Raw genomic sequence first — 23,224 nt, 5'->3', positions numbered from 1 at the left:
ACTTTGAGGTTTCAAAAAAATTGTCCACAAGAATCATTGGGATGTGCCATGTGTAGACTTTTATATCAAATAAAACAGGAACAATGTAATTTTATTTGAATCATTTTGTTTATGTACCACTATAATAATTAATCAAGTTTTGCAGTTTATTGCATTGCATTGACTACAGCGTTGAAACCGTGTCACTACTGCTGACCCGGATGTGACCTGGATTAAGTTAAAGCCTAGGCGTGCGATAAGAGCTATATCCAGGATTTTGCTAAGGGGGGGCACACAGGTAGAAGCCACTCTACAGGGTGCGATTCCGAAGCACACTCCGCGAAATGTGAAGCATAAGCTTTCTAGGGGGTCTGGGGGCATGCCCCCTCCAGGAAATTTTGAAAATTTAACATTCTGACATTGAATTTGGTGACAATTTTGACTGGAATTTGTTGATAGTTCAAACACTGGAAGCTCGTTATTATTATTATAATAATTGCAGGACTCTGAAAGAGTATACGTGCAATATAGTATGTAGTTAAGTTAAGTAGTTAAGTAGTTAATTAAGTATAAAAAGAAATATAAATTATAATTTGTTTAAGAAATCAGTAGCAGATCTACGGAATGCCTCAAAGGAATCCAAATTAACAACTGAGTCAGGTGAACTATTCCACAATCTGACAGTAGCTGGGAAGAAACTGAATTTGTGTATATCAATTCTTGAAAAAGGTGTTTGATATCTTCTATTGTGCCCTCTAGTAACAGTGTCGATGAGAGATATCTCATAGGGTAGTTCTAGTGCGACAGAACCTTGCAATATCTTATAAAACATCATCAGTCTACTTACTTGTCTTCTAACCTCCAAGCTACACCATTTAAGCTCATTCAGGATACTGGTAACACTACTTGAAAAATCATAATCAGACACCACGAATCTGGCAGCACGTCGCTGAACACTTTCCAGCTTCTCAATGTTAGTCTTAGTATATGGTGTCCAAACTATTGATGCGTATTCTAGTATTGGTCTCACATACAAGAAATAGGCTTGGCTTCGTATTTGAGAATTACAATGATATAGATTATGCTTAAGAAGCGCCAATACACTATTAGCTTTTCTGCAAATAGTGGTAATGTGTTTGTTAAAGTTCATCTTAGAGTCCAATATCACACCAAGGTATTTTGCGTGACTAACCATTCTTAGTTGATTATTGTACAGGAAATAGCTTGTGGGTTTTGGATTACTTAAGGTAACTTGTAATACTTCACATTTATCTGTGTTAAATGTCATCTTCCATTTATTAGCCCACTCTTCAATTCGTAACAAATCCTCCTGTAAGAAACGACTATCATCTGTAGTATGTATTGGTCTATAGAGCAGACAATCATCAGCAAACAAGCCACAAGAAGATGATACACAATCAGGTAAGTCATTAATATAAACTAAGAATAATAAGGGTCCGAGGACAGTGCCCTGGGGCACTCCACTAATAACATCGATGGGTGATGATTGAGAACCATTACAAGTAACATATTGAGTGCGGCTGCTCAAAAAGGATGAAGTCCATTCTAAGATCTCATGACGTATTCCATATACTGCAACTTATGTAGGAGATAACGATGTAACACCTTATCAAATGCCTTAGATAGGTCAAGTAAGATGGCATCAGTTTGAGTTTTCTGGTTAAGATTTGACACTAAGTCATGAACTGTGTGCAACAATTGTAGCTCAGTAGAGTGTTTGGCACGAAAACCATATTGACAATTTGAGAGTATATTCAGACTATTCAGATGTTCCATAATATTAGTGTGTACTATTCGTTCCAGAGTTTTGCAACACACAGATGTTAATGAAACTGGCCTATAGTTTGTAGGGTTACTACGATTGCCCTTCTTAAATATAGGGGCCACAGAGGCTATTTTCCAGTCATGTGGAATCCCTCCTTGTTTCAATGATGAATTAAACAGCAATGTTAAACTCTTGAGTTAACCAGAATTAGTGTAAAGGCTTAAAGAAATTTTGAAACATTAACATTCTGAGATTGAATTTGGTATCAATTTTTGTTGAACTTTCAAACACTAGAAGATACTGAGTTAAAAACCATGCAGAATTAGTTTAAGCTGCTCCCAAATGAAATTTTGAAAAACTTAACATTGTGAGATAATTTTGACTAAAATTTGTAAATGTTTATGAACATTTAATGCTGAAGGCATGAATGCTACTAGCCAGATACACAATACTTATGTTCGTACTGCATGTTGGTAAGCCAGAACAAAGAAATAAGTAAACTCACTAAAGGACCTCAATTCTAGCATTGTCTCTCTGACAGAAACCATAACTTCGTTACAGTCTCATGTTACCAATAAATCTTCTATATCCAACCAGTATGCCTAACCTTCATTGCCCTAAGTTTGGCATAAAGTGTTGTGTTTATTGTTATCTACAGGTGGAGTCAGTTGTACACAGCTCAAGATGTCAGCAGGCTGCTTGACACATCATGGAGTGATAGTTCAGCTTCTACGGACGATGAAAATTCTAGTGACAATCATCAATCTGATTTTGATTTAAGTGATCCAGAAGCAATGTTCCAAGACATGGACAGTTCAGCCGTAGTTCCAGAACCAAATGAGACAAATAGCACTCTAAGTGTGTTCACCAGTATACAAATTTCAGATAATCAACCAAGAGCTGATGGATATCAAGATGATAACCATATGATACTGGATCACTTTCAAAGCAGTAAAGATGTTAGTCCAAATACCGAAGCAAGTAGAGGAATTAATTTTTCACGTGGAAGAGGTCAAGCTAGGAGTAGGACTTGACAACGCGGGAGACAGTGCCAAAGAGGAGATAAACGAGGGAGACGAGGGCAAGGAAGGGGAAGTCGAAGTCAAGGAAGTGACCATGGACAGTTAGTAAGTTTGAATCAGGAGGATACTTTGCCAGTGACAAGCATCCGTGTTAAAACAGATAGACCAAAAGAAGTTTTTCCATTCACTCCTGCAATTTCTCCAGGCTTTTGTTTACCTGATGGAACTGATACCTCTGATCCCGAGACACTCTTCAAGTTGTTTTTCAGTGCTGATATTGTGCAGTACATTTGTAAAGCTAGTGATGAGTATGCTGAGTCACTGAAAGACAAGAGAACAGTTACATATGAATATTACAAGTCCATGACTCCTGATGACTTCTTAAAAGTAGTTGGTATATTGATCCATTTTGGGTACAAAAAAATTCCCAACTATCGCTTGGCATGGTGTCAAACAAGTCTATGCTATGATCCTTTTGTTGTAAAAACCATGAGCAGAAATAGATTTGAAGGTTTGATGTATTGATGTATTTCCTTCATGTGGTATCACAGGTGGATGAACAGCAATTCAAAGATGATAAAGATAAATTGGCCAAGGTTCGTCCATTGTTTGATCATATAAATGCAAAATGCCAATTATATTGCCAGCCAGAAAAGGAGTTGTCAATTGATGAACGTATGGTTCACTCTAAAGCACGGTTCTCATTCAAGCAGTACATTAGAAATAAGCCAACAAAATGGGGCTTTAAGTTATGGTGCCTGTGCAACTCTACGAATGGGTTCACAATTCAGTTTACTGTTTACCGTGGTAAAACTGGGGAATTATCTACTAAAAAGGGTTTGAGTTATGATGTTGTGCTTAGACTAATGAATGAATACCTCAATCAAGGTTGAACATTGTATGTCGATAACTTTTATACTAGTCCCACATTGACTATTGATTTGTTCAGTCTAAAAACTCATCTGACTGGAACCCTAGATAAAGGAAGAGTTGGGATTCCAGGGGAAATTTTTACTATGCTGGAAATGCTGTCTGAAAAAAATACTAACAGAGGTGATGGATTCTATGTGTGGGATGACTGTGTAGTTTATTCTGCATGGAAGGACACTAAAACTATAGTTGTGCTTTCCACTGAACACCCAGGACATTCAGAGCATACTGTTAAACGTAACACCAAAGCAAGAAGTGGCAGCCATGAAAAAAAAGATGTTCCCATCCCCGAGCCTGTTTACCATTACAATGAACTTATGGGAGGAGTAGACAAGTCTGACCAGCTAATACATTACTATAATGTTTTGAGACAGACAAGAAAGTATTGGAAGACTCTTTTTTTTCATTTTATTGACATAGCATGTGTCAATGTTTACATCATTCATAAAGAACTAGAGCAAAACCCACTGTCACACTATAAGTTTCGAGAAAATTTAGCAAGAGCATTGGGCAAAAGTAGCTGTTCGTTTATCTTTGAGGACACCATTGATGATACTGATGAAGATGCAGACAACGTCACAGACGATGACACAGACACCAGTAATGATGCTGGCTTGGTGTCACAACATCAACTGTGTGCTAGCAAGAAGAGGTCATGTTGTGTATACTGTAAGGAGGTGAACAATGAAATGCATTATACAACTCGGCAATGTTCAAAGTGCATCGTCCCACTCTGTTTTCGAGATCGTGACTGTTTCATTAAATGGCACCAACCGGACTTCTTACCCACCAGAAGAGAATGGATACAACAGAGAAGGGTATTAGAACATCAAGTTAAAGTAGGCCGACCTATAGGGAGCACTGTTGTTAAAGGAAGAGGAAAAAGGAAGAAGAAGAAATGGTAGTATTTTTTAACATTATTGACGTTTTGCTTATATTACATATGTAAACATTTTAACATGTAACTTGAGTATATTTCAACATATTTCTTTGAAATAAATTTCTGCCTGAAGCTTATTAGCACAGCAATCCAGGTATATCATTGGAAGTCTCAATTCTTAGTGGCAACCTGTAAGAAAAAATTATTTTTAAAAATGCGTTTTTTAGGTATTTATAAATACATGTGTATTTACAATTACGCTACTACTAAGATCACATGGTTAGAGTATTATGTCTAGCTACCAGTTGTGACCTTACATTGCAAAAATGAAAGCTCTAGCTCAAGGTAAACAGTAGTTACAGTGTCTAAAATGGATGCATGCACATTACAAAAATAACAGATGCAAAACGCTTGGGAATTTAAGGGTTAATCCTTTGTCTATCCGTGATCTGCACCAACTAGGCAAATATCAAGAACAACATAGGCGCCCTCGACCTATCCTGATAACATTTAACAGAGCCATTGATGTGTCCCTATTGTTATCCAAAACCAGTTCCCTACCAAATGGTATATGGATCAAACCAGATATGACCCGAGAAGAGCGACTTATCAAATTAATTCTACAGAAAGAAAGGTGGGCTCTGATACAAAGGGAAACTGAGCGCAAAACAATTAAAATCCGTGGAAACAAGATATTTGTGAATAACAAGCTTCATGGAGAAGTAAAGAATTCTAACCTTGTTCTCAATCAATCCAAGACCTCCCTAGAGGAGCAAAAGGATTCTGCATGACTAAACTCCAGAATACCTAATATAAATCAAACTGATTATACCCTAAATTTTTTTAATTATTAATTATCAAAGTATTCGAAGTCAGAATAAGAGAAATGAACTAGCTGCACTACTTTCACATTATAACATTGACATTGTATTAGGAAATGAATCTCACATTGACTCAACATTTTTATCATCTGAAATTTTACCTAGCTTTTACAAAATTATCAGAAAAGATCGCTCATTAGGTGGTGGTGGTATATTTATTGGTTTCAGAGACAGTTTCATTATTTCAGAATTATCAAATTCATCAACTGAAGTTGAAATGCTGTGGGCCAAATTACAAAATCCCAACAATAAACCTATATATCTGTGCTCATTCTATAGGCCACCTAGTAATAATGCCATCCCTATTACTGCATTGAATAACTCTCTATCAGACATTTTCCAGAATGAGACATTGCAATCGCCACAAATAATATTAGCAGGGGACTTCAATTTACCCAGTATTTCCTGGATAGATGGTACAGGGCAAGTTAATCCAAATCCAACGTATGGTACTGACGTTAACCAATTATTGCTAGAGTCTGTCAATGAATTTAGATTGGAACAATTGGTTACAAAACCTACTCACAGAGGAAATATTCTTGACCTAATTTTCTCCTGTTACCCTGGGTCTATAAAGAACGTTGAAGTAATCCCTGGCATGTCAGATCATGAGGCTGTGTACTGTGAATTAACACTCAACAATAGACCTGAATCAGATGATATTGAACATCCAATATTTTTGTACAACAGGGGTAATATGATCCAATTTAAGACTGATATATCAGCTTTCCAACCTGACTTTCTTTCCTCAGACCCATATTCCAATACCGTGAAGTAAACTGGAAAAGTTTCAAGCAGGCTATAAATGATGCAATAACTAAAAATATACCACAGACAATGTCTAGAGCCACCAGAGAATTACCATGGATAAATCGTCACATCAAGCGACAGATAAAACAGCGCTAGAAATTATACAATAAGGCAAAGCATTTACAAACAGAAGCATGGCAGGACTACCGTGAAATTAAGAACAATATCACAACACTTATCCGAGAGTCCCACAGACAGTACCAAAACAAGATGTTTTCTGATAATGGTGGAATAAACTACAAGAAGTTTTGGAGATATGTTAAAACTATTCAAAAAGACACCCATGGAATAGCTCCACTAAAAGTAGAAAATTCCTTTGTATACCACTCTGAAGGCCAGGCTGAGGTGCTCAACAAACAATTCCTATCTGTATTTACCAAAGAATACTTGTCTAATGTTCCTGAATGCTGTGGTCTTCCCATGCCACCACCGCATAATATCACAATCTCAGTTGATGGAGTTAAAAAGTTGCTATCAACTCTGAACTCATCTAAATCATGTGGTCCTGACAACATACCAGCTCGTATACTTAAGTACTGTTGTGATGAAATAGCTCCAGTTTTAAAAGTAATATTTACCCAATCTTTAAATTCAGGCAACTTACCAGAAGACTGGCAAACAATATGGCTTTAGACCTAATCATTCACTAGTTACTTAGTGTTGTAGAAGAAATACAACTAGCAATGGACCATCATCATCTTTCAGTTGACTTAATATTTATTGACTTTCGCAAAGCATCTGATACTCAGTGTTGGGAGTAACGCGTTACATATTATTACTTTTGTGGTAACAAAGTAATATAACGAAATACGCTATAAAACAGGTAATATAACGCAAGCTACTTTACTTACAAATGTAACGCGTTACCTAAGTAATATAGTTACTGTAACGAGTCTAATATTACGTAATATTATTACTACAAGTAACGAAGTTACTAATCTCATTAGTTATCCCCTGAGTAACGCCTAGCCACAACGAAGTAATTAACGAGGCCTACTGAATGAAGCTTATAACCAAAATTTGCATATTGTCCAACAACGCAATCATGTCACGTGATAAGGTGGTAGTTTCACACGTGACAGCTTAAGGCTGTGGACACAAAGTAATATAATATGTAATATTATTACAGTTACTTTATTTTATGGGTAATATGTAACTGTAACTAAATAGTTCAGTTGCAAGTAATATGTAATATGTAACTAGTTACTTTTACAAAGTAACTTGCCCAACACTGCTGATACTGTACCACATCAACGTTTGCTCAAGCAATTACACCACTATGGAATTCAAGGAAATGTCTATAACTGGATATCCACCTGGCTTACCAAAAGAACACAACGGGTTGTCATCAAAGGCCACAGTTCAACTTACGTTCATGTTGATTCTGGTGTTCCTCAAGGAACAGTGCTTGGTCCACTAATGTTTTTATTATACATCAATGACATTACTTCTAATATTTCTTCTTGCATCAGATTATTTGCAGATGACTGTGTACTATACCGAGTTATTCAATCTGAACAGGATCATCACCACTTACAACAAGATTTAATATACGGTATTATTAAATGGACTAAACACTGGCAAATGAGCCTAAACATCGATAAATGTGTCATACTTACCTGTTCAAGATCTACTTCTCCGCCTGAATATCATTACAACATTGACAATACAATGTTAAATCGCACAAGCCAACACCAATATCTTGGAGTCTTATTCCATTCTCAAATGTCATTCTCAACACATATTAACAATATAGCAAGTAATGCAACAAAATCACTAAACTTTGTGCGGCGTAATCTCAATAATTGTTAAGAGTCTGTAAAGTCTGCTGCTTACCTTGGATTAATTCGTCCAAAATTGGACTACGTATCTGCAGTTTGGGATCCATACCTATATCAAAAGACATCAATGCCATTGAAAGAGTACAAAGAATCGCAGTAAGATGGGTGAAATCAAACTACAGTGTATAATTGGGAGAGCAGTGTATCAACCATGCTTTCTGAACTGCAGTGGCCAGAATTACATATCTGCAGAACCATCTCAAGACTCACAATACTGTATAAAGGTCTACATGATTTAATTACATTGGAAATACCTACCTATATAACAACTACCACCACTACCACCCACTTAACAAGATTTCAGCATCCTTTTCATTTTAACATATCAACTGCCACAACTAATTACTATCATAATAGATGTAGCTATTTTCCAAAAACTGTACATGATTGGAACTCTTTACCTATTTCTGCCATCAAAGCAAGTACTGTAAATAGGTTTTCTAACCAATTATGTAATTTATTGATTGTTTATAATTAGTATCTGTAATCTATGTAATATAGTGTATAATTCGTATTGTAACATAGTAACTTAGTATCTGTAATATAATATTGTATAATTCGTAATTGTAACGCAGTAATGTACTGTAATATTGTGTGATTGTACATCCTAGGCAAATTAGCTGTGCTGCCTGCCTAGTAATTAAAGAATAACACTGTGAAAAAGGTGGAACATAAGATGGTATTTCCAGTGGTTTTTTTGAATACAAATAAGCCTTAATATACATCCTACATTATACTCATCTTATACTTTAGTATAATGCATATTATACCATTGCATATATGGTTTCAGTTTATTAACCACATTACCTGAAATAGCTTATATCTAATATAATGACCATCACGTATATGGTTTCAGTACGTTTAACACATTAACTAAAGCCTTACTTGAGATTGTTAGTGTAATATAGGTTATACCAAGCTTTTTTGTATTCAATAAGCCACTGGAAATACCATCTTATATCCCTCTTTTTTCACAGTGTAAAGCTACTGAGCTGTAGTAGCTATAAAGTCTATAAAGAAATTTTGAAAAAATGACTTTTTGAGAATGATTTTGTTGCTAATTATGGCTGAAATTAAGTCGAAATTTTTAGAATTAGCATAAGGTCCTCCTGTACAAGCATCACAAAAAATTTAAACATATAGATAATCCTGGAATCTGACGTGCAGCTGCATCTCCAGATAATTTCTATAGTCACTAAGGTGTGGATAGAGCCATTAACTCAATTTAGAACAGGTGTTTTAGTTGTTGAAACAACGAACAGTGTTTATAATTATGTTACTCTTGAGTGTATCATTAGAGTAAATGACTGTTCTATTAGAGTATTTCGATCTCTAGACGTAGAGGGTGCTCTATCCCACCTAGCTCTCCTTGTGCTATGTCAATATTGGTAACAATTTGCTACAGACACATTTAGCATATTACACATAGTCTTAAACTGCATAAAAATGTTTGAATTATGTCTAAGGTGCCTAGCTATGTTCAATGAGCAACACTATAAAAAAATTCTAAAGGGGGGCACTGCCCCCCCCCCCCCCCGATCCGCCCCTGTATGTTTCGGGTAGCCTCGAGCGAGCGAGACTAGATTTTGAGCGTTCGATTCTTTGGTTTGATTCGTGTTGAGTAAACGAGTAGTTATGCGATATTAAACTAAGCCGGTAAGTTTACACATAGTCATAGACTCTCTCAATAATGTATGGTTTATGAGTCTGATTTAAAATCAGTCAGTGGGTTTGGTTCTACGTAGCTACTGTGAGTTTACAGACAGTAATTGAGTGTGGCTTGTGCATACCTAGTATCAAGACACACGATAGTGTGTCGTGCGGCCCAAGAAGCCGGCGCGCCACACCGTGAGTATATTAACAGGAAGAAAGAAAACGCAATTTTCACACCTATGTAGCTCTGTGATCCCTTATCCGATTGGAGCCAAATTTGCTGGATACGTGCCGCCCAGTTAGGGTAGTCTACATACCAAATTTGAAGAAAATCGCTCCAGCCATTTCCGAGATACGAGCGAACAAAATTTCGTTTTAATTTCTTCGTTTTTTTCTTCTTCTTCATCTTCTTCATTTCGCACACTTCGCAAAATTCGCCATAAAACACGAATGCGTACTCGGATTTGGCTGAAATTTGGCACACTTATAGGGCTCATTAAGGCGGATCTCCGTACCAACTTTGGTAGGAATCCGATGAATATTCAGGAAGTTATGACCGATTATTTGCGTAAAATAAGGTCGAAGGTCTGTCACGCCTACAGGGTAAACGCCTTGGAGGAATCAGTTGAAAATTGATATGTAGATGGAGCAACCATCGTAGGAGTACCTTTTTGTGGTTTGAAACGAATCGGGATAAAGACCACGGAGATATGACACGAAACCCAACCTGTGTCAAAATTACGCGATCGATTTTTATGAATAAAAACACTATTAGTTTTCGTGTCTACCAGGCAAACCGCTTAGAGCAACGAGCTGAAAATCAGTATATAGCTGGAATAATCATCATAGAAAGTCCTTGCAGTAGTACAGAAGAATCAGATTACAAATCACTGAGTTATGATTCGAAAGGCAACTAGGTGCAGCAAATGCGAGATAGAAATACTCTAATAGAACAGTCACCCTAATAAAGCATTCAGCTGCATTTATAATTTACTCAGTTATATTACATTGTAAGTTATTCTGTAGGGAATTTAGCTACAAACAAGTCACCCTGTAGTCAGATCAGCTAGAAGAAGGTACCTAATAGAGAGTTCAGCTACAATAAACCATCATGTAGAGAGTTCAGCTCAAATAAATCACCCTGTAGAGAATTCAGCTACAAACAAATTGCCCTGTAGAGAGATCAGCTAGAAGAAGTTACCTTGTAGAGAGTTCAGTTACAAAGAAACAATCATGCAAAGAGTTTAGCTACAAACAAATTACCCAGTAAAAAGTTCCGCTATGAACAGATCACACTGTAGAGAGTTCAGTTAGAAACAAGTCATCCTGTAGAGAGATCAGCTAGAAGAAGTCACCTTGTAGAGAGTTCAGTTACAAAGAAACAATCATGCAAAGAGTTTAGCTGCAAACAAATCACCCAGTAGAAAGTTCCGCTATTAACAGATCACACTGTAGAGAGTTCAGTTAGAAACAAGTCATCCTGTAGATAGATCAGCTAGAAGAAGTCACTTTGTAGAGAGTTCAGCTACAAAGAAACCACCATGTAAAAGAGTTCAGCTGCAAACAAATCACCTGTAGAGAATTCAACTACAAACAAATCACCCTGTAGAAAGATCAGCCAGAAGAAGTTCCCTTGTAGAGAGTTCAGCTACAAACAAATCACCCTGTAGAAAGTTCAGCTACAAACAAGTCACCCTGTAGAGAGATCAGCTAGAAACAAGTCATCCTGTAGAGAGTTCAGCTAGAAGAAGTTACGTTGTAGAGAGTTCAGCTACAAAGAAACTACCATGTAGAGAGTTCAGCTGCAAATAAATCGCCCTGTAGAGAATTCAGCTACAAACAAATCACCCTGTAGAAAGATCAGCTAGAAGAAGTTACCTTGTAGAGAGTTCAGCTACAAACAAATCATTCTGTAGAGAGTTCAGCTACAAACAAGTCACCATGTAGAGAGTTCAGCTAGAAGAAGTTACATTGTAGAGAGTTCAGCTACAAAGAAACTACCATGTAGAGAGTTCAGCTGCAAACAAATCACCCTGTAGAAAGATCAGCTAGAAGAAGTTACCTTGTAGAGAGTTCAGCTACAAACAAATCACCCTGTAGAGAGTTCAGCTACAAGCAAGTCACCATGTAGAGAGTTCAGCTAGAAGAAGTTACATTGTAGTGAGTTCAGCTACAAAGAAACTACCATGTAGAGAATTCAGCTACAAACAAATCACCCTGTAGAAAAATCAGCTAGAAGAAGTTACCTTGTAGAGAGTTCAGCTACAAACAAATCACCCTGTAGAGAGTTCAGCTACAAACAAGTCACCATGTAGAGAGTTCAGCTAGAAGAAGTTACATTGTAGAGAGTTCAGCTACAAAGAAACTACCATGTAGAGAATTCAGCTACAAACAAATCACCCTGTAGAAAGATCAGCTAGAAGAAGTTACCTTGTAGAGAGTTCAGCTACAAACAAATCACCCTGTAGAGAGTTCAGCTACAAAGAAACCACCATATAGAGAGTTCAGCTGCAAACAAATTGCCCTGTAGAGAATTCAGCTACAAACAAATCACCCTGTAGAAAGATCAGCTAGAAGAAGTTACCTTGTAGAGAGTTCAGCTACAAACAAATCACCCTGTAGAGAGTTCAGCTACAAACAAGTCACCTTGTAGAGAGATCAGCTAGAAACAAGTCATCCTGTAGAGAGTTCAGCTAGAAGAAGTTATATTGTAGAGAGTTCAGCTACAAAGAAACTACCATGTAGAGAGTTTAGCTGCAAACAAATCGCCCTGTAGAGAATTCAGCTACAAACAAATCACCCTGTAGAAAGATCAGCTAGAAGAAGTTACCTTGTAGAGAGTTCAGCTACAAACAAATCACCCTGTAGAGAGTTCAGCTACAAAGAAACTACCATATAGAGAGTTCAGCTGCAAACAAATCGCCCTGTAGAGAATTCAGCTACAAACAAATCACCCTGTAGAAAAGTAGATCAGCTAGAAGAAGTTACCTTGTAGAGAGTTCAGCTACAAACAAATCACCCTGTAGAGAGTTCAGCTACAAACAAGTCACCATGTAGAGAGTTCAGCTAGAAGAAGTTACATTGTAGAGAGTTCAGCTACAAAGAAACTACCATGTAGAGAGTTCAGCTGCAAACAAATCGCCCTGTAGAGAATTCAGCTACAAACAAATTACCCTGTAAAAAAATCAGCTAGAAGAAGTTACCTTGTAGAGAGTTCAGCTACAAACAAATCACCCTGTAGAGAGTTCAGCTAGAAACAAGCCACCCTTAGAGAGTTCAGCTAGAATAAGTTACACTGTAGAGAGTTCGGCTACAAAGAAACTACCATGTAGAGAGTTCAGCTACAAACAAATCACCCTGTAGAGAGTTCAGCTAGAAACAAGCCACCCTTAGAGAGTTCAGCTAGAATAAGTTACACTGTAGAGAGTTCGGCTACAAAGAAACTACCTTGTAGAGAGTTCAGCTACAAACAAATCAACCCTGTAGAGAGTTCAGCTACAAACAAGTCACCCTGTAGAGAGTTCAGCTACAAACAAGTCACCCTGTAGAGAGATCAGCTAGAAACAAGTCATCCTGTAGAGAGTTCAGCTAGAAGAAGTTACATTGTAGAGAGTTCAGCTACAAAGAAACTACCATGTAGAGAATTCAGCTGCAAGCAAATCGCCCTGTACAGAATTCAGCTACAAACAAATCACCCTGTAGAAAGATCAGCTAGAAGAAGTTACCTTGTAGAGAGTTCAGCTACAAACAAATCACCCTGTAGAGAGTTCAGCTACAAACAAGTCACCCTGTAGAGAGATCAGCTAGAAACAAGTCATCCTGTAGAGAGTTCAGCTAGAAGAAGTTGCATTGTAGAGAATTCAGCTACAAAGAAACTACCATGTAGAGGGTTCAGCTGCAAACAAATCACCCTGTAGAGAATCCAGCTACAAACAAATCACCCTGTAGAAAGTTCAGCTACAAACAAGTCACCCTGTAGAGAGATCAGCTAGAAACAAGTCATCCTGTAGAGAGTTCAGCTAGAAGAAGTTACGTTGTAGAGAGTTCAGCTACAAAGAAACTACCATGTAGAGAGTTCAGCTGCAAATAAATCACCCTGTAGAAAGATCAGCTAGAAGGCGTTACCTTGTAGAGAGTTCAGCTACAAACAAATCACCCTGTAGAGAGTTCAGCTACAAAGAAACTACCATATAGAGAGTTCAGCTGCAAACAAATCGCCCTGTAGAAAATTCAGCTACAAACAAATTACCCTGTAGAAAGGTCAGCTAGAAGAAGTTACCTTGTAGAGAGTTCAGCTACAAACAAATCACCCTGTAGAGAGTTCAGCTACAAACAAGTCACCCTGTAGAGAGATCAGCTAGAAACAAGTCATCCTGTAGAGAGTTCAGCTAGAAGAAGTTACATTGTAGAGAGTTCAGCTACAAAGAAACTACCATGTAGAGAATTCAGCTACAAACAAATCACCCTGTAGAAAGGTCAGCTAGAAGAAGTTACCTTGTAGAGAGTTCAGCTACAAACAAATCACCCTGTAGAGAGTTTAGCTACAAACAAATCACCCTGTAGAAAGGTCAGCTAGAAGAAGTTACCTTGTAGAGAGTTCAGCTACAAACAAATCACCCTGTAGAGAGTTCAGCTAGAAACAAGCCACCCGTAGAGAGTTCAGCTAGAAGAAGTTACATTGTAGAGAGTTCAGCTACAAAGAAGCTACCATGTAGAGAGTTCAGCTGCAAACAAATCGCCCTGTAGAGAATTCAGTTACAAACAAATCACCCTGTAGAAAGGTCAGCTAGAAGAAGTTACCTTGTAGAGAGTTCAGCTACAAACAAATCACCCTGTAGAGCGTTCAGCTACAAACAAGTCACCATGTAGAGAGTTCAGCTAGAAGAAGTTACATTGTAGAGAGTTCAGCTACAAAGAAACTACCATGTAGAGAGTTCAGCTGCAAACAAATCGCCCTGTAGAGAATTCAGCTACAAACAAATTACCCTGTAAAAAGATCAGCTAGAAGAAGTTACCTTGTAGAGAGTTCAGCTACAAACAAATCACCCTGTAGAGAGTTCAGCTAGATACAAGCCACCCTTAGAGAGTTCAGCTAGAATAAGTTACACTGTAGAGAGTTCGGCTACAAAGAAACTACCATGTAGAGAGTTCAGCTGCAAACAAATCGCCTGTAGAGAATTCAGCTACAAACAAATCACCCTGTAGAAAGATCAGCTAGAAGAAGTTACCTTGTAGAGAGTTCAGCTACAAACAAATCACCCTGTAGAGAGTTCAGCTACAAACAAGTCACCCTGTAGAGAGATCAGCTAGAAACAAGTCATCCTGTAGAGAGTTCAGCTAGAAGAAGTTACATTGTAGAGAGTTCAGCTACAAAGAAACTACCATGTAGAGAGTTCAGCTGCAAGCAAATCGCCCTGTAAAGAATTCAGCTACAAACAAATCACCCTGTAGAAAGATCAGCTAGAAGAAGTTACCTTGTAGAGAGTTCAGCTACAAACAAATCACCCTGTAGAGAGTTCAGCTAGAAACAAGTCACCTTGTAGAGAGATCAGCTAGAAACAAGCCACCCGTAGAGAGTTTAGCTAGAAGAAGTTACATTGTAGAGAGTTCAGCAGTTTAGCTGCAAACAAATCGCCCTGTAGAGAATTCAGCTACAAACAAATCAACCTGTAGAAAGATCAGCTAGAAGAAGTTACCTTGTAGAGAGTTCAGCTACAAACAAACCACCCTGTAGAGAGTTCAGCTACAAACAAGTCATCCGGTAGAGAGATCAGCTAGAATGGTCACCTTGCAGAGAGGTCAGCTACAAAGAAATCACCCTGCTTCATCTTTTCTTCTTCCTGTAGTGAAGAAAAAAATGACAGGTTAAAAAGCCCTAAAGCCGGCCATAGGCCGGCTTTGGGGTATACAAATACAAAAAGAAGTGAAATCTAATCCAAAACAGCCAAGCTGTAAAAAAAGAGTGTGGCCCTGAGAAAGGCTATGGTGAAAAAAGATGTGAAATCCAAGGTGACGGCCAAGAAATGGCTGTGATGGTAGGTTAATGGTAAAAATTTTAATAACAACAATTCAGGTGAATTTGGTGCCACTTGGTCTTGGCACAAAATTCACCTGAATTGTCGTTATTAAAATTTTTACCATTAACCTACCATCACAGCCATTTCTTGGCCGCCAACTTGGATTTCACATCTTTTTTCACCATAGCCTTTCTCAGGGCCACACTCTTTTTTTACAGCTTGGCTGTTTTGGATTAGATTACAATTTCCCGATATTTTAAAGTGGGTGTGGCTCACAAAATTACTTATCCTGATGCAAGACTAGACTACGTACAACTCGTACATTTTTTCGATTAGTGGGCGTGGCTCCATGTAAGCTTGCAAACAGCAAGGGACACGGTTTTGTGCTACATACTACACTTACTAATAATGGGCGTGGCTGAGCGTATTTTTGTAGCGCAATAAGTGGGCGTGGCTTACGAAAGAGCAGCGCAACTAGCGTTAATAAGTTTCCACGTCATCAAACTAACAATTTCGTTTCTCACGTGATCCAATCGGGGTCAGACCCGGATAATCTGTAAACCGGGTAAGACAAGGATGAGGTCATACCTATTTGAAAAATTGTTGCTCGGATTTTTAAAGGAAAAGTTAGGCTCGGTAGATCGGGAAAAAAAAAAAAAACCCATCATATTTTATAAAACCATTCCAAACGTGTCATTTCATTGTTGACAACGAATTGTACGAGGGTATTAGTATTAGTATTAGTATAAATGGGTACACAACAACAGCTCCTTTCTTCGCTATAACAGATAACCACGCATTAGCCGCCATTTCGGCTACAAGTTCTTTTTTTTTGGTCTTTTATAAAAAGAGGGTCGGTCGGGTCCGAGCAACAACTTTTCAAATAGGCATGGCCTGACCCTTAGAAAATGTGACCCGGATGACCCGACCCAGTTTCAACGCTGATTGACTATTAATATGTGTTGAAATCACGTACCACATCAACCATGGCCATAGACCTTAAAGATGATGCCAAATGTCCCCAGCGTCTTAATCACTCAACCTTTATGTGAGCTATGACATGACTATACAGTACATAGAGCCTAACAGTATACTTTAAGCCAAAACACTTTTACAAAAAAAATTGAATTGTGGGAGTCAGATGTCCTTCTTCGTGCTCCTCCTCTTCAAGCACTTTTCTGCTACTAACACACCGAGAAGCTGTTGTACCGTGACATCCTTTAACAGTACCGCTAAAGGCGAGCGTAAAGTTATCATGTACACGGTCATTTGTGGCAGTTTTTGGTTACAGTGCGACTCAATTAGAACGAGATGGCTATGAAACAGTCATTGGATCAATTAAGTTACTGCAGCCTCACAGGACACTTTATTATTTATTATTATTATTACTGCTTTACAGTGACCAGCACTGAAGGCCTGACAGCAACTTGTGCTGCAGCCTTAGAATTAACTAACCTAGTTACAAGGACTTAGACTTAAACAATGATTTATGATAAGGTGTAACAGAAAAAGGGCCAAAGTAGCTAAGGAAAAAAAGCCAGAGCAAGCTAGTTAAGTTGCCAGGTGATACATGTAGTCACTGTATGAAACGCTGAGCGTCGAAAGGTAAATCAAGTGATGTTATTCACAAAATTACTTATATACTTTGTCTAGAACAATGGGCCAACAAATGGCCCATGCAATTTAATCCCGTCAAATGTGTTGTATTAAAAGTTACACAGAAACTATAAACCCAAATTACACACATTATACTTTGTATGGACTATGGACAGATACTTTCCCATGTACATGAAGCAAAATATCTAGTAGGTCTACTATTAGATAGCAAACTTACCTTTAATAAACATATTGACTGTATTTGTAAAAAGCTACATAATTCAGCTTTAGCTTTTGTCAGAATAAATACACATTTCTGTCAGCGAAAGATCAAGACTGATACATACCTTACTTACGTTAGACCACTTCTGGAATATGCATTCATTGTATGGTCTCCTCACACTAACAATAGTATAAACAAAATAGAGGCAGTTCAAAGAAGAGCTGCTTGGTATGTCATGTCAGACTATAGCAGATTCAGCAGTGTCAGTGCTATGCTATCAGGTTTACAGTGGGACACCCTCAAGAGAAGAAGAGATGTTCAATCCTTATGTGTATTCTACAAAATAATTAATGGTCTAGTTGACGTATCTCTACCAGAATGTATCATTACAAACCCACTTGTTACTAGAGGACATAACAAGAGGTTTACCAACATCTCAACATCAATGGAAAGTTATAAGCGTAGTTTCTTCCCAAGGATTATTCCTAAGTGGAACTCCCTCCCTAGCGAAGTAATTAATGCACCAACTCTGGAACAATTTACACTACACTTACATAATCATTATAATTAATTAATCATTGTATTATACTCATATGTATGAGTGCTACAATTACACAATATAATAATATTCAATGTGAAATTTGTTATAGATGGGTACACGCTAGTTGTGAGGGAATACCTAAAGAAAAATACAAGCTATTTAACCAAGTAATAGGAGAAATCCCTAATCTAGTATATTGTTGAAAGTACAACCAGTGCTACTCGATCGCGTCTAAATCAATTCACCTCTGTTGCCAACCTCTCAGGACCTGAAAGTGATTGCATGGTGAGCAGTATGGAGTTATACAGGCGCCTATGGAGAAACATTTTTAATTGCTCATGTTTCAGCCTGAAAAGAAGATATCGAGTTCTAAACAACAGGTACAGTCAAATTTTATATAAGACATTACGATGAACAAGTTTTGTCGCATTTCAATTTTTTTCTAAATAGTGTACGTTTACAATAGCTTTTGTTACTTTGTAACCATACCTGTCGGTTAATGGTCGATGTCTCCATGCCTAGCTGAAATGTGAGCGATCGAAAATTTTTCTCCATAGGCGCCTGTATAACAGTCCCCCAACTATCGCGGCCATTTTATTCCCGTGATGTCATAAAACGTCATTGTGGATAAGGCTCATTAAATCCTATAAAGGTTATGTATCATGTGCCCAATGCATGACGCATCTCTATTTGGTTAGCCATCACCCACTTGTGCTAACAAGATAACAAGACAGTACTTTTTGACAATTGTGATTGGATTTGCAAAGACTAGTACTTCACAATTGTGACCAAAATTTATTATAAGTGTTCATTGTCAAGAGGTATACACTTTCAGTGTATCACATGATCCATCATAATATCATCAGCCGAGCTGTGAGGGTGTGGCACTGGGTGAAGACCAAACTTGATAGACAAGATGTGCTGCTGGACAACAAGATTTGGATGCAACACCCATCAAAGTGTTAGCACTAAAATGCTTTGGTAACACTTTAACGATGTAACAGTCAATCCTTGCTGCCATCACAACATATTATAAACATTAGGAGTAAATCATAAAATACGGATACTAGATTTAGCATTCGCATGATAAGCAGTCTATCTACTAGCTAAATGTCAAATGTATCCTTGATATTAGTAGTATTGTAGTAATTAGTAGTAATTATCCCACTTCCACTTGATTAGTTGTTTCATGGGCGAAAACTGTGATAGCATAGGGTCGATAAGTTGGCTTATAAATATCAACACAAAATGAGTACAAAAATAACTAAATATAATAAGGGGCATGGTCTCGACAAAGTGAAAACTTGCTTGCAGCCATAGTATGCTTCTGAGCTAAATTTTGAGAAGATATTACAATGGAATATGAGGCTTGTGTTCAAAGTTTCTAGTGGTATTTTATAGCTTCATTTCCATTTATGGATATTTATTTAATTTTTTCAATCTATCAAAAGGTGGGTCAGTCAGCCGTGAAACAATTCATCAAGTTGACATGGCCTTAAGACAAACACATGATTGGAAGGGAAAGTCATGCATGTATACTCAATAAACCTAAAAGGAAAGAAGAGAACAGCAGGATGAAGCTCTTCTTTAGTTGGCGATACATCAGCAATTGTGGTACACAACATGCTGCCTAGAGATTAACTGTATAGGGATTATTGCATAGGGCTGTCACTACACAAAAATCACAAAACTAGCGTACTGTACAGTATAGTTGTTCTTTACTCACTTCATTGACCACCTGTTGTGCCATACTGAACATGTTCTGGGCATGTACCACTGTGTGGATCCTAGTGCTGGAACCTGAGGATGGTGTATACAGATTAAACACAAAATTCCCCTCAATATATAAGGCACACACAAGTAAACCAAGTAGTACATGTTGATGTCAGGGAGTTCATGATAATGCCTGGTCATGGAGCTAAAATTTCACAGTCCTAAGGCCAGGCTAAAATGCCATATGAACACAGGTACAGTGTAACCTGTTTATAATCGTCACCTTCAGACCAGAAAGTATTGGCTTTTATGTATGGGTGGCTGTTATAGTGAAAAACCTACATAAAGCAGTTAGCAACATTTTAGTGGCTCTGACCATTATAAATAGGTAATTACTATTTGCATCTACCCATTTTGTACCAATTTTTAAATGTACATCCTAAAACATTTTACTGCAGCGTGACCTTATATGAGTTGTTCACACTGTTTACAAAGGAACTATAGGCAGCATATAGAATATCTCATTCCCCTTACCAGCTTTATACAGAGCTACAATCATGTCCCACGTGTGACTACGATGTCATGCCCGTATCAGAGCACATGATCACATACCTTGTTGTCATCCATCTTAGTAACCTATTCAACTAGCTGAGAGTTGTTGTTGTCTACAGTATAGCAACAAAACAACATTTTAGAAAAGTTTGTGTGGTATGTTGCGTGTGTGTGTAGTGTGTGGGTGTGTACTTTGTACATTACACTTTTTTATTTATGTAGCATTGGAGCCAATCATATCCACATGTGTCACAGCTATCTACTACATGAGTGTAATGTACATGGTGAGTCCTTACATTTCATTTCTTGCTTTTTCAATTTATAGCAAAGGTGTATGGATCATGAAAGCAGCCACCTCATAGAACTGAATGCCATGAATATATTTATGTATTGTATAAAGTGATTACAGATTATTATTTGCAATGTATGTTAATGATTAAAAATTATAAGAACCATTATATCACAAGGATTAAACAGTGCAGATGACAGGAAGCGGACAAAATTATTGCCCAGTTAGCCCATTAACCAGTGACATGGACTCACAGATTTATCCCTCCCACCCCAGGTACTCTATGATGGAGTCACACACCCACACCACACAGTCTGAAACAGGTCAGTTATCTCCTTATGTGTCGCCATTGTTGCCAATCTTCTATGGATATTAACACTACCAGTGCAGATGTGGTGGCTATCCTGAGGTATAAAATAACATACAGTTATGATTAGTGTTAGTGTCTTGATTAGTTATTAGCTTTGACAAGAACTGTGATTGGGCCTGTGAAAATAGGGCATGTATTTCAAACTTTCTTCACCTTTATATAACTTCTTAGGACACACACACACACAAGTGCACACACTAGTAAAAGCAAAGCCTCCAGCAGCCGTGCAAAACACGGCTATTGCCGCCCAGCGAGCCAGCACTGGGATGCCTGTGCACCACTCAGGCACTTGAGTCTAGTGAGTCCTCCTGGGGCAGGACTAGTAACCCGCAGGAGGACTGTCCAGGTCTCAGGGAGAGAGGTTGTAGAACCCAGAGTTCCATAACGACCTCAACACCACTAAGTGAGAGTTGGGCAGTTGCTTCCCCAGTAAATACCAAGGTACATACCAGGTACCCATTGATGTTGCAGCTGGGTGGACTGCTTCCCCAGTTGACACCAGGCCACCAGGTCCCCATTTAACAGCTGGGTAGACTGGAGTAATGTGAGTGAAGTTTCTTGCTCAAGGAAACAACAACAACGTCAAGGTGGCCACACCGGGGATCGAACCCAGGACCTCTCAGTTACTAGGCCGATGCCCTAACCACTTGGCTGTGCTACACGCACTAGTATACACACACCACAGTACACTATAGTACAGTACACTCAGTACACACACCACAACACAGTATAGTATGGTACACTCAGTACACACACCACAGTACACTATAGCATGGTACACACACACACTCACGTACAACCACAATACACTATAGTACAGTACGTACGGTACACTCAGTACACACACCACAATACACTATAGTACGGTACACTCAGTACACACACCACAATACACTATAGTAAGGTACACTTAGTATACACACCACAGTACACCAGCCAGTTGTGCCAGGCAGTCCATTTCAATGAAAGCAAGTGTTCTGGTGTTGACTATTATGTCCCATCATATACAATCCATTGACTTTGCCAGTCCGTTTAATCCATGACATAAATTAATCTGCAATAATAATACACATGTAGGCATCATTACCACCCTTTCCTGAACTTGTATTGCAGTCAAACTACATATGGCTGCTGTTGACAACTTTACTGTCACCACTAATCATCTGTTCAGCTGAAACATTATTTGTCTTGAAAAAACTTTTTATTATTTTTTGCTGTTTTTCAGGATTCAGCTCAACTTGTACATACCATTTTTTAATATTCCCATGGAAGTGTGGAGTGGGGCTTTGTATTGATAGGTGCCAATCAATGTATTGCCCCACTACCCCCCACTCGGGCATATATGTGGGATATGACACAGCCGAATGTCAAATGCCCTATATTGGGGCAAACCTAGCATGTCAAATCCACCACCGTTGGCTCCAGTTGTAAAAGGGGGATTTGACATAGCAAACAAAGTTACAATAAATATTCCCTGGGCACTTACTAGACAATTGTCAAAAATCTATAGTGGGGCAATGGTTTTGTGTGAATTCCCTCTGTATAGCCTCGATCACCTTTGCCCGAAGGTGGATGGGGATAGTCTCGAGCCCAGACCGCTTTTTACCTTGGGTGGGGGAAAAAGGGTCTGGCGTAAATCTGGGGATTGCTGCAAACAAGCCGCAAACAGTTGTTTCTTGCACCTTCTGCAGATTAGTCTCATGTACCCAGACCACTACTTTTCCCCACCCCCCAGAAAAGAAAAGTAGCGGTCAGGCTACACATCTGGTTACATGAGATTAGCTGCAGATACTGTGTGATTAATTGACAGGCGCATGATGATGTTTGCAGATATGGGGATTCAGAACAAAACAAGTATTGGAGTTACACCAGACCCTTTTCTCCCCACCCCAGAGACTGGGAGAGAGGGGGAGGCAATACATTGATAGTTACATAAGGTCTATAACATTAATTTGCATCTACCATAGCTCTTCATACAATAATACATACAAGGCTAAAGCCACCATCTCAGTTAACCCTATTCACTCTTGACACCGAACTGAAGGTCAGAGGAGCAAAGCTCCTTGGTATCACTACAGATATGATAATTAATACTCTGTCAATTAATACTCTGTCAATTAATACACTGTCAATACTCTCCA

General features: G+C 38.3%; 1 long non-coding RNA gene across 1 annotated transcript; it reads left to right on the top strand.

Moving 5' to 3' along the window:
- Positions 1 to 18,348: 18,348 nt before the first annotated feature.
- On the top strand, positions 18,349 to 20,871 carry LOC136255509 (uncharacterized). Its single transcript, XR_010700924.1, has 3 exons — positions 18,349 to 18,539; positions 20,647 to 20,708; positions 20,755 to 20,871. It is a non-coding gene; the product is annotated as an uncharacterized lncRNA (long non-coding RNA).
- The last annotated feature ends 2,353 nt before the right edge of the window (positions 20,872 to 23,224 follow it).

Source organism: Dysidea avara, chromosome 5 (assembly GCF_963678975.1).
Source record: "Dysidea avara chromosome 5, odDysAvar1.4, whole genome shotgun sequence".
NCBI lineage: Eukaryota > Metazoa > Porifera > Demospongiae > Dictyoceratida > Dysideidae > Dysidea > Dysidea avara.
This window is presented reverse-complemented; position numbering and strand designations above follow the sequence as displayed.